The sequence below is a fragment of the Anser anser genome (assembly GCF_964211835.1).
Source record: "Anser anser genome assembly, chromosome: 3".
Lineage (NCBI taxonomy): Eukaryota > Metazoa > Chordata > Aves > Anseriformes > Anatidae > Anser > Anser anser.
Window position 1 is genome coordinate 71,336,971 of NC_139722.1, and position 6,804 is coordinate 71,343,774.

Below are 6,804 nucleotides of genomic sequence, written 5' to 3' on the forward strand. Positions count from 1 at the left end.
AACATTTTAAGGATGAACCCTGAAGAAAAAGAGAAGGCATAAAAAGGATCGTGGTGTTGGGAAGCAGCATAGTTTCAAAACCTGCTGAGTCAACTCAAATCCTCACTTAAACAATGCTATATCACATATCTCTTAGCAGTTCAGAAGAATTTGCCTTACAGCCTGCTATTGCTAGGCTGATGTGGGCTGGCTGCAAACAGAAGATGCAATTTGCTTCTTCTTCAGATGTTCCTTTCCTGCCACCCCAGATGGCTGAGTAGCATCTACAGATCGCACACTATAGAGACCTTTGCTGTGGGGCTGACATCACTGTATAATTCTATTACATTTCTAAAATATTATCATATCATCATACCAAGTTTGCTAGACCCAAACTGGCAGAAAATGCAAACAAGGCAAATTTAGTTGTCTAATCTTTACTGTGTTAATATGACAAAGCTTGGATGGGACAAGCATATGTAAATTAAAAGGCTGAGACAAAAAGTGCAGAAAATATAGAACAGAAACTGCATAAAAAATCTGCCTTAAGATTAGGTGTAGTTTTGGGCCTGTATGCTGTTATGCTTTGTGTGGTACTGCCATGTTCTGATTATGAGGCCATGCTGGTGGCTAGGGGTGATTGTGGGAAGGTTAATTGCAAACAAATTTCTGAGAGGTATGGCTGCCAAGGAGGGATTTCAGTGAAGGCTTTGGCAGAGGTTTTAGAGTCCTTACTGAGAGCTTGTTAGAGTGTTTATACGAAATAATTCAATAAGAGAAGACTGAAATTAATAATCCCATTGAAGAGAGCCTTTGCCTATGTAGCAATACACTTCAGCTTGCAAATATGTTGGAAAAGGTTTATGTCATATCTTCTTTTTCTGGATCTGATCCACCTGAGTCAATGAGAGTTTTGCAGTTCCTTCCAAGGGGTGTAGGGCAAAACTGACACAGGGCCAATGTTCATATGTGTGTATTGATGCTTCCATCTGGTAACGTGAAAGGAGGCTGTATGCTTTTCCTTCCAAAGTGGAAACGGGACCTTAGGAGGTAGCTCAAACTGTCATAAACAGTTTGATGGTAAATAAGGAAATAACTGTCTTGACTTTCTTTTTCTGCACAATTTGTTGTGCAGAGAATACATATCTATTTATCATTTTTCTCCTCATCTGGCTTGCTCTTTGAAATAGGAGAAGAGAGAGAATTTCATTGCTGAGAGAAGATCAGTTAATCCTAAGTAAATCTTCTTGAACATCCACTGCCAACCTAGCCAAGGGTTACTTCATGTGTCTCTCAGGCTGTGCTCCAATAAGTATACTCCAGTGAGAAATATGCCACTAAATTTTCAGTGTGACATCTCTGACTCTTGGTCGGTTTGTCACCCTCTCAAATTACTAGCAGAATTTGTCCCTGAGCAGCTGGTACTCATGAAGTTCATACATATTCCCATATTTCTGCCTTGGCTGACCTTGCTCTTCCGTATCTCGTGTCATTGCAAAGGGGGGGTCTTCATCAATTTTTCAGATTAATTTTTGATTTCTAATCCTGTTCTCTAGCACATCCACAGTATTTCCCAGCCTGGCGCAAACTTCAAGTTTAATACCCTTATGATGATGGTCTGGGACAAACATGCTGCTCAAGATGTCTTCCATATTGGAACTTGGAAGATCCAGGCTGGACTGCCAGTCCACAAAATCATTTAGAGGTCTGGGAAAGACCATAAATATAATTCTGGAGTGTGTATTGAGGGTCACTGGGTAATGAGGTCTGTTCAGCAGGAAGTAGTGGGTAGGATCCAGTTCTGCCCAGATGACTGTATGATGGATACTGGCCACTCTAGGAACTATGACAGGGCACCTCACCTGGTCCATGAGAGCTCCAGGAAAATTTTTACAGAGTTCCTCCCAGGAATGCAGGGAATGCTACATACCCAAAAGTCAATAAAGTCCTGCTTGGACTGACACAGTAAATGTATATCACTCTGCCCTGTATTATTCATAAGTGACCCTGGGACCAACTAGGAGTGTGTGTGTAGCTTTTCTAGCTATGTTTGGTGAATTCACATGGAAACTAACACAGTACAGGTCAGTGTATGGCCCAGAGGCTGCCCAGGTACCCAGAGACTTCTAAGGACTGTCAGTTGGTATGGAGGCACTTGTCTTCTGCCCTACCTCAAGGAGAAGGGATGGGACATCACTTCTGGTGCAGAAAGTCATAATGTATGTTTCACAGGGATTCAGTGTTCCACAACAGTGCCTGCAGATTCAGAGTACAGGTGATTGTTTTGGATTCTCTCTAAAGGGTTTTGTGAGCCATTACAAAAATTATGAGCTCAACTATTCCTCTCTCTTTTTACCTTTCTCTTTTCCTTTTTCTTACAACTTCTTTCTTTATTTTGTCAATTTGGGATTTGATTTAGATCCAGGTTAAGATAATTTGATGTAGCGACATGAACAGTCTAGAAAGATATTTCAGCTCATCTTAAAATAAACAGCTGCATTTGGTCAGCTGAATAGTTTTTCAGGCTCCATATCCTGAATTTGCTATCTTTCCATTGACCACAATTTGAATTTAGAGATCCAGTTTACATTTAGACAACTATGTTGAAGTATTTTAATCTGAAAATTGATCCTACCTCTTTTGCACTGACTCTTTTTTGTAGACAAGGTCATTAGGTAAACTGACTACTTTGAAGATCACCATTATCTTCTCCAGGTAAAATGAATACACTTCATCCAGATTAGTCTGTTGGCTTTCAACTGTCTGGACAACCTTGTCCAACTGTGGTCTTTAATTACACCTTTGTTTTGTTTTCCTACCATCATCACAACTACTATCTAGACAAAGGAATTTTCTCCTGTGGGATACCCATACCAGCAGGGACCCATTTTCCACAGCTTGTCTATAATTGTCTTCCTAGCTTCCTAGTTCCAGTTTTTATCAGAAGAGTCTATCTCAACATCTTCATTTCTGTAATGGAACATATAATTCCTCTCATTCATAATTATCATTTTTTTAAATATAATTTGATAGGATGAAAGACAGATTTGCATACTTTTTAATTTAACTGGCCTCTTAATTCCTCACAGAAAACTCCTTCCTGCTTAAAGGCGTCTTTAAATCAAGCAGCTTCAGTGCTAATTTAAACATGACAGAGTCTTCCTCAGCAACGTCTGAACCAAAACATTTGCAACCTTTACTCTTCAAAAATTTGTTTCTATGGTAAATTTTACAGTGGTCCACCTGCCTGCCCATAGTGATAAGACGTGTCCATGTCTCTTTCCTTGCCAATATTCATTTCTGTCTCACTCAGGAGAAGACGTTGGAATCTCCTTCCACAGCTGTGGTCACCATATGTGCAGTCTATGCACATGGTTTAGGGACATTAAGAGGGTCAGATGTGGATATGGTGTTCCGGTCGCATCACACATTTATATTTTTTGCTCATCATGGAGACAGAGGAATTTGGAGCTAAATCTACAGTCTTTGTTTATGATCCTTATTTTGATGACTGACTATGTAATTTAGATTTATCAGCCTGGGAGGACCACAAATTGTGAGTTAAGTCCCAGTACTATTAACTGGAGTTGTCTACTTTTTTCAACAAAGTATTGCAGGAGAGGAAATACACAAGACAAGGCAGCAGACTATGTGCTGCAGAGGTGCTATTGTTCTGGCACAAGTTTTTGTTTTATTTTTGGCTGTTCACTGAATTCATCCTTTTGCACTTCAGATTATGCAACACAGAAAAAATCAGAAAACTGACATTCTTCTACTCTAATACCAGTGTAAGATTTTAATCCCCAAATCTCTATTTATAAAACTGAACACAGCTTAATCAAAAAAGAAGAGACCACATCTACATAGATTAAAAAAATGTGAAAAACTATTTCAGCTAATTTGACTAAGAAACTACTCAAACTAGGAACTTCTCAACACTTAAAACTGAATCCAATATGTTTACTGCATGCACAAAATCCATTTAAGATTATAAAAACGAACTGTTTGTCCTGGAGATTTTTTAAAAAACATAAAGTAAGTCAAGAATGTTTTCAACTGTCTTGTTGGCTCATTACCATCCATGAATTTGTGATTTTTTGATTGCTGGTTCTAGTTTCCTCATGGCATCCTCTACAGCAGAGCTTGGCTGCATTGCTGACAGCAATCAGGGTTTTACAACATCTCCCCCATGTACAGGGAACCACATCCCACCACCGTCTCTCATCCTTGGTGCCTCCATCCATTTGCCATGGTAGTGACCATCCATGGTGCTGCTTATTTAGAAGTCAGACATCCCAGGTGGGAACTATGGGGCAAGGCGGGAGACTGTGCGACCATGGGGAGAAAACATGGAGGCAATGTCCATATATACCAGTCTGGCCCTGTTGTTTTCACTGCACTGAAAGTCAGCAGCACTGTGCATGCAGGGATGTTGGCTGGCTGTTTAGTTCCAGTGCCATGTGCAGAAGGGCTTACCCTTAGAGTGGGGCTGCATCAGAAGTTGTCTGCAGTGAGGAGTACCAATAGTGCTGCTCACTGACTCCTCGCTGCACATGACTTCTGAGGCAGCCCTACTCTGAGGCAGCTTGGGCCTCTATTTTTGTCCCTTTTCATTTGCTAGCGAAGTCGTGAACACAAGATTATTTCTTCAGATGTCAGCAATACCCAGTGATTATTCCCCTGCTCACTTATAACTGTTTAGTAGCTGAATCACTTCCCAGCCAGCAATTGTGAGCTCAGAGATGGAGGCATCTGTTCACACAAACTGAGGTGTGGGAACAAATTATCTCTAGGTTGAAAAGGGGTGAGGGGGAAGGGGAAGACACAATTTAAACACAAGTATCTTAAGCCCTAAGGCAGGAAAGACAGCCCAGCAAAATGCCACACACTGCCCTGCAATGTTATTTGATAGGGACTTCTCAAAATCACACAGGAGAGGTTTTTGAAATTACTAATTAAAAAAATCATGAACAGAAGAGAAGCTGCACAGTTGCACCTTATTGTCTGTTGCCTGTCCAACTCAGATTATCACATTGTAGCTTCATCTAAATGACTTACCAAATTCTGTCACTATGCTTGGAAATATGATTTGATTGTTCTGGTATAATAAAGCTTTCACTGGTGTGAGATCATTAAGGACTCATCAGTATGGATTTGCTGGGTTCTGCTGGCTGAAGTGCCCCTAAGCTTCTGAGCCACTAAACAGGAAGCCCTGTTTTTTTTTTTTTTTTTTTTTTTTTTTTTCCATTTCTTTTGCTCTCTTGTATGGCTACTTGCTGTATTATTTCCTAAATGCAACAGACTGCCTCTCAGCATCCGAGCTGGTTTCCCACCCCTCCTTCTCTGATGGAAGCCTATTCAAGAACAGTCCTCACAAGCTTTGCCCAAGGCTGTGATGTATTCTGATAAAAGCCTCATGGACAAACACAAAATCAACCATTTAAACATCTTTTCCAGGGGAATACTCTGCATTCCCGATGGTAATTTTCCTCAGGTTAATTGGAGTATGTCCAATGTTCATTGTATTTCCATCCTCACAGCTTCCCTACAAGCTGCTTTAAAGCAACACAGACCTTTACAGATCTTACCTCTGACAGGGACAGCTTTAGACTTGGCAAAGGATGGGCAGGGAGGGGAAGGGAGGAGCGAAGAGGAGACAGGATAATGGTCAAGCCTGAGGCAGAAGCAACAGTGAGCATTTGTAGCCATGCAGAATTCACCCAGGAGCCCATCTACTGAAACCCTTCACACAAAATCTTTCTCTCATAGAATAACGCATGCCCTTGTAACACCCTCCTGTGTGCCCTACAGCCAGTGCTAGATAACAGAAAAGACCAAGCCTCCAAATAAACAACCCCCAAGTCCTAGCATAACTTTTAAATAAAAGAGCAAGGTCTCAAAATCAGATTTTTATTTATTTATTTGTTTGTTTATTTTTGCAACCTTTTTCTTGCAACATGCCTAATCTGGACAGCCTCAAGCTTTTTTTTAGAAAAATCTCCCCATAACTGTTGTCAGTGTGTAATTCCCTTCAGCAGTGGATATATGTCAGCATTCCTGCAGTCTTTTATATCTATGCATTAGTTTCAGGAGCTCTGTATGGATGGTTAATGATCTCGTGCAACAGAGTATAATGTCTCTGAATCCTCAGGAACTATAAAACTCGGACATTTTGCAATGTGGTTTGGGCTTAGGTTGGTACATGTGGTGTTTTGGGTCTGTATTTGGTTAGGTTTGCTGTCCTCCAGACACCAAGAGTCAGAGGAAACTGCTGTGCTCGCTGGCACACGCATGCTGTGATGCAATTAACAGTTACCACCTTTTTCCTTTGAGGTTAAGAGCTAGAAGCAACAAATTAAATGTTGCCCCACTGCTGTCATTGCTAAAACCACAGGAAGACTTGCACATGTGGCTGACTCTGAACGAATTTTCATAGCAGTTCCTGAAAAAAAAGGGAAAGAGCCAGGGACTCTTTGTCCAGATAAGGACTCAGGAAACAGGGGAGTTGAGCAAAGGCACAGGCAATGCTGCTGCCCTTCATAGGGAAGAGAATAGAGCCCAAGGCCACTTGGATGCAACGGGAAAATGTAGTGGCAGCAGTGAGTACCCTCTTTCAGAGAAACCTCCAGAGGACATTCATTTTCAGCCCATGCTTCAAAGCGAGATGGCACAGCTGTAGGGTTTGACTTCAGAGTGACAGCCCTGTGAAGGATGGGTATTTGGTGTGCATTAGAACGGGAGATGAAAAGTTACTGTGACTTACTGTCTTCATTCTTATATAATATAATTGGCCTATGAGTAGAATGAACAAAAGCATAAGAAAAC